Source organism: Papaver somniferum, chromosome 6 (genome assembly GCF_003573695.1).
Source record: "Papaver somniferum cultivar HN1 chromosome 6, ASM357369v1, whole genome shotgun sequence".
In the NCBI taxonomy this organism is placed as follows: Eukaryota; Viridiplantae; Streptophyta; class Magnoliopsida; order Ranunculales; family Papaveraceae; genus Papaver; species Papaver somniferum.
This window is the reverse complement of record NC_039363.1, coordinates 19826365-19837249: the sequence shown is the minus strand read 5'-3', so window position 1 is coordinate 19837249 and position 10885 is coordinate 19826365.

The window sequence follows — 10885 nt, the reverse complement described above, 5'->3', positions numbered from 1 at the left end:
ATACCCATAAGTATTCCTCTCACGGAACAATGATCAAGCTTCTTTTAATAAACATGATACCAGCAGGACAACAAAAGATATGAATTGAGTCATAGTCATAAGATGGTTTACCATTATATTGATGGAAACCTGTTAATGAGGAACCACGTATATGCAACTACCTCATCCCAACATGCCTTATGTAATCCAACATTAAATAACATATATCGTACATCTTCCAGCAAAGTACGATTCATGCGTTCAACTACCCCATTCTGTTGCGGCGTGTTCTTAATTATGTAGTGCTTTTTTATCTCTTCATACTATGTAATAATGAATCACTCTTTTACTCTCTCCAATTGTTTGAACGTGGTACTTTGGTTTTTCTATCAGTTTGATTCCCAGTTTCCTTTTTTCACCTAATAAAAACTTTTAGGTCTTGATCCTTGTGCCTCATGGTGTACACCCATATACTCTTGGATTAGTCATCAACGAAAGACACAAACCAATATCTCCCTCCCAATGATGCATTCTTGGAAGGACCCCAAACATTTGAGCGAACATAGTCAAGAAATTCACTTGTATTGTGGATCTCTGCGCCAAAGCTTATTCTTGTTTTCTTTCCCTTTACACAATGTTCACAAAATGATAACTTGAAAAACAGCACATTTCTACAAGTTTTGTTAATTCAAACGACGCGATGACTTTTCACCAGGATGTGCAAGTATTATGTGCCATAGATTCGTCTTCCTGTAAGATGCATTATCGATGTGTACAGATATAAACACATCCCAAGATTTTGTACTCCCAATCAAGTAGTACAAGTTATGATGACGTGTGCTCTTCATCATTACCATAAATCCAAAGATTAACTTTAGAACACCATTTTCATATATTAACTTGTATCCCTTAGCTTATAAACTTCTGAGTGAAATCAAATTCTTCTTTATAAAAGGTACATTTCTTACCTCCTTCAGCTTTCTAACCATGCCATCATGCATCTATATATGGACACTACCAATCCCAATCACTCTGCAGGTGTATGATTATTTTCCATACGTACTTCTTCATCAAGCTCTTCAAAGCTTAAAACCAGTCCCCGTAAGGATATGTAAGATACGGGGTTCCAGTATATAATATCTATGTACCATCTGTTATAGCACAAGATGATTTTTCATAGCCGTCGAGAAATCATAAGTAACATTTGATTCTTCACTTTCCTTTACGATGTTTACCTCGGTCTTACTGTTATCTCCTCTCTATCCTTACACTTGGTACAATCCTTAGACCAATGAATGGAATCGGAATACCAAGTATGCTCATCCTTTTGAAAATTTATTTTACTTCTAGAAATCCCTTCACCTTGTGCGTAGCCACCATCCTTTTCTCTCCTTTATATTGAAAGACCTCTTGCAATAAACACATCATTATCATCTTCACTTGCAAGATCTTCATGGTCCATATTCCTTAAATCCTCACAAGGAATTGTTTTAGTGACCTCAGCATATCTCATCTTTTCGTTGACGTTCATTAAAGCCTTAATCACGGGTTCATGCCTTTCAAGAAGAGATATTATCAGACACAGAGCTTGTTCCTCGTCCCAGATTGTCTCACTATAGTTAACCAACTCAGCATATATTCAACTATATAAATCTAGATTCTCAGTTGTAGATCATCGTTCTTCATGTTATGGGGATACAAATTCCTATCATATTGGCCCAAATATTCCACAAGGTATTCCTTCTGAAGTCTCGTGTCAATAGTTAACACGAGACTTCATAAATAATATATTCATCTTGTTTCCTTCTTATGAGACATTTCCGCTGGCTGACCTTCTAGAGCTTCTTCCAGGTCGAGATGAACAATAATATTCATTATGTATGTTCTCCACAAACAAAAGTTATTGGTTCTTGTAAACTGTTCTACCCTGAGTTGTGACATATGTGAATGAAGTATTTCTTATTTTGTTTTTTTTATCTTTACTTGTGAAATATGATGGTCCTACCGGATCCTCTGGTTTTTTCTAGATTAACCATTATTCACAAACAACAAATATAGATGTAAAACAGAACCTTTGAGATTTGTAATTACTTCAAGCAATCTTCATAAATATACCATCACTTTTACTGCAATATGAATACTCGTATCTAAGAGCGTCTCCTTACTCCGATACCAATTGTTGCATCAAAACGCGCGGAAGCGTTAAGTCTTTCCAGTATCGCCAAGAAAACAATAACAAACACATGCGAACAAGTATTTAACGATTTTGACTTTTTCCGGGAAGGAATAAGAAATTTTATAGATTACCATATAGGAAGGCGCAATATACAAATCCTTTGGAAGAGAAGAAGAGATTTCTGGTGTGTTTCTATTAGATTCTCTCTATGGATGTTTATACATATCAATAAGAAAAGACGCATTCCAACAAGGGTTAATTTTCCTATAAGTATAAGGTTTCTTAACTTAACTATAAGAGACAAACCTCTTAAGTTATTCTACCTAGGACACAAATAGTGGGTTTCTTAATCTAACTAGATTTCATATTCTAGTCCTTCACCTACCTACCAACACGAAACCCTAACCATAAAAATCAAGGGTGACAGCAAAACAAATATGCTCATTTTCTTCTTGTTCCACTGATGAAAGTATAAACATCAATCTATCAAGCCATCAACTTTCGAATAGTTAGTTCTTCTATCAATGGTCATAGATCCATAAAATATATTTAAAAAGTCTCTGATAAGCATTGATTTTTTCATTGGTTAATCCTTCTTAGGGGTTTCTATCACCACGTTCTTTTATGAAATGGTGATTTATGAAGGTACTTTGTTATACAAAAATCACCATCTTAAAGAGGTACTTTCTTATATGGAAATCACTATCTCTGGTATTATCATCAAAGACCAACAAAATCTTTTCATATGCTGAAGAAAATGCCTTCTCTCTACACCTTGAAATCCATGAAAGTAGATTTATGAATCACTTAATGAAAAACGTACCAGTAGATTCGTTATCAAATACCATCCGTGCATTGAAATGGAGTCAAGAGATGAATGGCTGATAGAGGCATTTATGTGTCTATTTTGATCTCAGTTGTATGTACTGTTAGTCCTCGATTTTGTATTTATTATGGATTTTTATGTTTTTGTAGGTGTTTTTTGAGAAATGCACTTGTGCAGAGAAATTGGCTTGAAAAGTGGCATTTGAACCTCCGGAGGAAATCGCTAAAGGCACCCGAAAAGGTGATAAAGCCACCCCGGGAGTTCTAGTATTTACACCCTAAAAATTTCTATTTATACCCATGGAGAATTAATCTTTGTACCCCCAAATTTCTAAAGTTATACCAGCCACGGATAAGGGGAGGTCTTCTTCTCCATTTTGAATTTTGAAATTGGCGGAAACTTTATTTTTCACGGGCATAATTAGGGTCCCGATTTTGGACGAGCTCTAAGGAGATTCAAACACTGTGTTTGGTTGTATTGGACTTGAATTGAGTAAACAGGCCTGGTATGGTTGATGGGATCGATTGAAATTGGCTAGATAATCGGATTTTCTATAAAATAGGGAATAAAAGATGGATAATTTCTTGTTTGGTCCTAAGCCCATAAGGTTATTTATAGCAGGGTCCAACTAGATTTTACTCTTATTCTAAGATCCAAAGTTATTTGAAAACATGGAAATGACTAATATACCCCACCGTTTAAGTACGTGTGAAATAACATACTACCATAGATTTGAGTACATAACTGATACACTGTTTACAAATTTGAGTACATATCTGCTACATTGTTTACAAATTTGAGTATATATCTGCCACAATGCTTACAAATATGAGTACACATCTGCTACACTACTTAGGAATCTGAGTACTCCTCAATTCACTTTACTTTATTGCAGCACCAGCACCTCTGTGATGAGTGCCAAATAATGTATATATTTATCCCTTTTTGTTGGCATTTAACTCATCTTTTGTGCAGTAATTCTACATTTTGTCCCATATTCTGTATTTTCATTGTTTTCAAGAATAAATATTTTTCTTACTTAATTTTGCATTTTTAGGTAATAAATAAAGTTTGGATGAATAGCAGAGCGGAAAAGAGCAGAAAAGTAGTGAAAAGCCGGGAGGAATTACACAAGGAAGCCGCGAAGAATGTTGTGCACAAGACCAAAAGGGTAGAAATGGGCTCAAGAAGGAAAAATTGTTCTTAAAGAAGATATGGGCTTGGCATACCCAAGGCCCAAAACCCTTACCCAAACCCATTTTCTATATCCATACCCGCCTCCATTCTCAGCCGTTAGATCGGATCCATCTCATCATCCAATGGCCGCTTCTTCATCGTTCATCAAAATCTGAAGTCCCTGCAAAACACCATAGTACCTAAATTCCAAGCCTTCAGATTAGATCACATTTAGATCCTACGGTCGCTTCTTTGCCTGCGCATCAAACCTCGATACTTCCGCTTAACACTACAACACCTAACTCCATCTGGTGTCGTCAATTTTGTTGTATCTCATAATCCAACGGTCGCCACATACCTCTCCATCGTAGCCGTTCGATTCAATCTATATGGGATCATCCAACGCTCTTTACTTGCTGTTCATCAAAACTCGCTACACCCGCTCAACACCCTAGCAACCGAACCCTATTACCCCAAAACAAACAGCCCCTAACCCATTCTTCTGTCGAGCTCTTCTTCCCCTTCTTCCCAAAAATTTGCAGAGCTCTGCAACTCCATCACCTCCACCAGCTACACCTTCTTCTCGAACCACACCACCACCACAACCACCCGACAACACCTCAAACCCATCTCCCTAGCCTAGTTATTTTCCCCATCTCCCTAGCCTAGTTATTTTCCCCATCTCACAACCACTGAAACCCTAGGTTTTGGGGTGAGTAAAATAACTCGAGCTAGGGTTGCAGAGGCGTCAATTGAAGCATGAGAGAGGAGCAGGAAGGTCAGAAAAAGCATGGGTCGAGCACATGGGAGACAAATTCAGAAATCAGTGAGTTTAATTTGGAATTTAAAAATTAGGGTTTGCAAAATTGGGGATTTTCAATTTAGGGTTTTGTTGTAAACTATAAATAGGAACTGATGTAGGATGTTAAAACTTGTTCTTGGATTAACCAAGTAACCAATTAGGGTTAAATTTCAGTTTTGATATTTTAATTTTAATTCAATTTAGTTCCAGTTTCAATTTAGGTTTGTTTTAATTTTCAATTTCAATTTCAATTGTTATGTTTTAATTCCATGTGTGATGTTTAAATTCCTGTTTTTATGGTTTAATTTCATGTTAGGGTTAGTTTTAATTTCATGTCAGGGTTAATTTCAATTTCATGTTATGTTAGATTTTAATTTTAGTTTCAATTTCAATCTTGTGTTATGATAATGATAGACTGTTAGTCACTGTTTAGGGTTATGATCATGTTTAAATATAACTGTTAGTATTACGTTAGTGTAAATATCACTCTTCTTTGCTCAAATGTTAGGCTTAGTTTACTGTTGTGTGTCAATGCTAGGTTAGAGCCTTAGAGCATTGAGTTGATTGAGCAGTGGGGAGAAACTAGTGCTTACTAGTGACTGTGAGCAAGTTGGTTCTCTTCCCACTCTAGATGAATGCCTAAAGCCATTGCCTTGGCTTTGTTTTTTTTGTCAATGTCACTGCCACACCATCACTGCCTTTGGCCATTGGCCACTGTTTTTCTCCATTTTCCACTGTCCATTTTTCCTATATCAATTTTCACTGTTCTTGGCTTAGTGCCACCATTACTTCACTGCCATCTCTTCTTTTCTCCTTGCCTTGCTACTCAGCTGCCTTGGCCACTGCCCTGCAACCCTGCTGCTGCTCCTTCCAGGCCCAGCCTTGTTTGCTGCTACTGCTCCAAACCAAGTTCAATACAGCCCAGGTTCAAACCATACCCTAAGCCCAGTCTACTGTGGACTTAACCAAAGCCCATGTGAAAGGCTAAAAGCCCAGTTTATTCTTAGGGAATAAGGTCAAAACCCAAACTCAATTAAAAGCCCAGTGCACTTCAAGGGCCAAGCCTAGTGCACTTCAAGACCAACTGAGCCCAAGCTCAGTTCACTTCATTATCAAACAAGCCTATAATCCAAAGGTACCCTAAGCCCAAAGCCCAAAAGGCTTCATAGTTAACCAACAACAAATTAGAGCCCAAAATAGCTAGAAAACTCCAAAACACACCCAGTCTCTGTGGATCGACCCGTACTTGCACGAGCTACAACCGACGACCGTGCACTTGCGGTATTACTGTAGGCCCGTTTCATTTCGCTTCAATTTTATACGCTTTCCCGGGCCCACCAAGTTTTTGGCGCCGCTGCCGGGGACTGGTGCTGTGTTTTTCTTGTAGTTTTATTAGCTATTTTTGCATTTCACTGCATAGCATTTGCATCTGCATCTGCTTCACTTCATTCGCTGTTGGACCTGCTGTTCTGAACCTGTTTTTCCTCTGCTGGGACGCCACCAAGGAAAAGAACCAAAGCCCAACTGGGTTTTTGCAATAATATCAGAGCAGCTGGGCTGTGCTAAAAAGGTAACCCATTTAAGAGAACCCGAATTGTGGGCTTCCAATTTTTAACTGTGGGCTTGTAATATTAAAGCCAATTTTTGGGCTTTTTATTTTCTGTTGGGTTTGTAATTAATTTTTGTGGGCTTGTTTGTTTAATTTGTGGGCTTGTATTTAATTTTTGTGAGCTTGTTTAATTTGGACTTGTATTTTGTATTCTGGGTTTTTAAACCCAGCTGAGCTTGTAACCCATCACGCTAGGTTAACTCGTTAGTGGGCCGAGTACCCAAATTCTAGGCCGAGATTTTGGACTCAGTTTCACCAAACGTTTTCAAACCAGCTGAGCCAAAGCAAACACAAAACCAACAGTGGGCTTGCTCCCATTCAAAAACCAAATTTTATTTTCTTTTTAAAAAAAGAAAAAAAAAATATTTTACTTTTCTCCCATTCAAAAACCAAATTTTACTTGCTCCCATTTTTACAACCAAATTTTTTCCTCTTTATCCCATTAAAACCAAACTTGCTCCCAAAATTTTAAAAAACCAAAAAAATGTCTCCCACCAAAACCAAATTTTTCCCAATAATCCAAACCCTTTAAAAACCAAATTTTGGGCTTTGTAACATAGTTACTTAGCTTTTGAGCCAATCATGTCTAGATTTTGTCCTGCTTCGGGGAGTGGAAACAAAACACTTAGAGAACTTGCTTACGGGCCAAATTCACATTGTGATCCTCCCCCATTCCATGATGTCAATAGTTATAGGAATTATAATGGACATTTTCAAAGTCCCGAGCCGCAATACATGAACCCTAATGACTATTCATACATGCATCATTCATCGCAACGTGAAAATGAACATTTTGCTAGTGCCTCACTCACACAATCATCATTGATCGATCAAATAGAAGCTCGAATCACAGCTTTAGAAATGCAATCACATGAGGAATCTGTCACATCTAATTTTCTTAGGCAACCTGAAATCTATGCATGTCCCGCATGTGGTAGTCTAGACCACCCTGTTGAGAATTGTCATATTTTGCATAATTTTAGGCAATCTAGAGAAAATCCAAGGTATGAAATGCCCATAAATTGTGAGAATGGTAGTCATTGGGACCATAATCAATCCTTTGAGGGTTGCGATCAGTATTTTGTAAACCCTAATGACCATGCACACATGTACCAATCACCACAATTTGAACATGAAGAATTTTGTACTCCCATGAATTTAGACTCCACCACAGAAGCTTTCAGACTCAGTGAGCAAAACTTCGATAGATCTACATCACGAATTCATGCATATTTAAATCAAATTTTGCTTCACCTACAAAAGGAGGAAATTCATGAGGAAATGTATGTTGTCCCTAACGAAGTGTCTAGTCCCATTCATGTAAATAATGTTGAATATGAACCTAATTTAGAGGAACATGAATCGACTAATGACACCACCACTGTTAATGAGGACCAATATGCATGCTACCATGATGATGATTATGATGATTATGATGATATGTTAGAAGAACATGAAAATATTGTGGAACCTGTTGGTTCAATAACATATGGCTTCTCGCCCTCGACCTTCATGAATGTTGTTCTTTCTAATACTCATTGTAATTCATATGATTTTGATATTGACATGGGATTCGTAAAATTATTCTGTGAAGATGAGCATGACATAGGAATAGTTGAATCTTCTGTAGACACTAATATGCATGAAAATATATTTGATGTGTCTGATTCTCTACCTAGGTCACATTGTGATATTTCTCCTGATTTGCCGATGCATGAGAATAAATTTGTTGATGATGTTGATGACTCTGATTGTGATCTTGCCAATTTGTTTGATGGTTGTGAGCATGTTGTGACACGTGTAGAAGACGTAGGAGATGTTTATGTGATTAATAATGATGTGCCTATCGTCCTACATAAGTCACAATCTGATGGCCTTCCACCCAACCTAGATTTGGTTTGTACCCATATTGTCAAACCGACTTTTCTGAGAGTCCCTAATCTAGGTTTGGAACTGTGTGCTTCCCAAGTCCTCTTGGACTATTTTGCTTCTAAGTATAATATCTTTGAGGAACCACAGTTGGAATTAGCATGTTTGCCCGTCCCTAGCACAGTTCATTTCGAGCTAGACCTTGTGCATGATGAACCCCCGAAACTGCGCGATTTTGTTTTCAAAATTATATCTTCTGTAAAATCCAGGTTTGGGGGTAGCTCATTTTGTTTCACAGCTTCACTTGCATGCCTACCATATTATTATTGTGTGAAGCTGTTGAAACCTCTACACTTTGTCTTTTGGGTTGATCCTCAACTCTTTAGATTGTTAGTGTATGGTGAATTTTTGTATATAATCCAGTAGATAAAATTTCTTAAAAACCCTTTTGTTCCTTTTGTATATATTTTGCTAATCCAATATGATCTCGGCTGACATATGTTGGATTCTTGCCTTGAATAACGGAGTTCTAATATTGCTTTCGCCGAAATCGGGTATTCTCTTTCCTTTTTCTCTACTCAACATGATCCTCTTCATATGTTGTATTATAATTTTGTTCATATTTTGAAACATTGAGGATAATGTTTAGTTTAGGTTTGGGGGTATAGAGTAGATACCACGATAATATGCCATAATTGAAAACAAAACTCCATCTTTTTGAAAAAAAAAAAAAAAAAAAAAAAAAAAAAAAAATGGAGCTCATTTACCTTGAAATGTTGACTCTTGTGCAAATATGTAATTATTAGGAGTCTTAGTCTAGATATTTAGGCACCCTGATTCTAGCACAATTCACATAGTGATAAGAAATTTGCACGCGCACGATCCACCAATACATGTATGGCCTCGATCTTCAAGGTGTTTGATAGGAAGTCACGATTGCCAATCACTTTAGAATACTGAACGAAACTTGACTAGCTTGTTCTTTGGTTGGTTGGGATAGAAGGTGGAGGTTACATTAAGAAAGACAACCATCGAATTTAACTGGGTGCATCAAAAAGGGCTACCTCTTGCAAAGTGTCATGTAATTTTTTGTTTCCTTTTTTTATTTGTATCAAAAGTGTTTCCTTATTCAAAAAAAAAAAATATATATATATATATATATCAGAAAAATACAAAAAAATCAAGTATTTATCAATTCCATTCTCTCTTGTTCCAAAAATAAAAGAGAGTAGTCAATGTAAATAAGAGTCATGTAAAGAGTCATCTTTTGTTGTTTCATTGTAATAAGAAAGGAAGGGTGTATGCCATTGATGTACAACGCGAGTAATTGTGAAATACCTCCAACTCATTCACAATTCTCGTAAAGTCCGGACAGCTAGCTAGATTTCGACCTTGGTTCTTAGCCTGAGAAACTATCTCTTGGTGATTAGTAGTCATGAAATCCGATCTTTCTTTACACATGTGTAGATACACTTTACACTCTTATCACATGTCTTTATTTGTTATCAGTGCTAGGATTGTGCCTTCGATAGCTAGATTGACATCTCCATTTTGCTGTGAGCTTAACTGACTTGCACATGTCACATTTGATGGAATCTGAGCTTATATTTTGACCTAAAACTATGTAGGTACGTTCTAAGCAAACCTTCACGAGACTTCAACTCGTCCACTAGGGACACTTAGTGGTTTAAAAGGCTTAGTGCATACGCTAAATGCATTCGAGAGACCAGCGACAGTGGTATAGGTAGGATTTCCTTAGTTTTGTTTTACTTGAGGACAAGTAAAATTCAGGTTTGGGGGTATTTGATGAGTGCCAAATAATGTATATATTTATCCCATTTTGTTGGCATTTAACTCATCTTTTGTGCAGTAATTCTACATTTTGTCCCATATTCTGTATTTTCATTGTTTTCAAGAATAAATATTTTTCTTACTTAATTTTGCATTTTTAGGTAATAAATAAAGTTTGGATGAATAGCAGAGCGGAAAAGAGCAGAAAAGTAGTGAAAAGCCGGGAGGAATTACACAAGGAAGCCGTGAAGAATGTTGTGCACAAGACCAAAAGGGTAGAAATGGGCTCAAGAAGGAAGAATTGTTCTTAAAGAAGATATGGGATTGGCATACCCAAGGCCCAAAACCCTTACCCAAACCCATTTTCTATATCCATACCCGCCTCCATTCTCAGCCGTTAGATCGGATCCATCTCATCATCCAATGGCCGCTTCTTCATCGTTCATCAAAATCTGAAGTCCCTGCAAAGCACCATAGTACCTAAATTCCAAGCCTTCAGATTAGATCACATTTAGATCCTACGGTCGCTTCTTTGCCTGCGCATCAAACCTCGATACTTCCGCTTAACACTAGAACACCTAACTCCATCTGGTGTCGTCAATTTTGTTGTATCTCATAATCCAACGGTCGCCACATACCTCTCCATCGTAGCCGTTC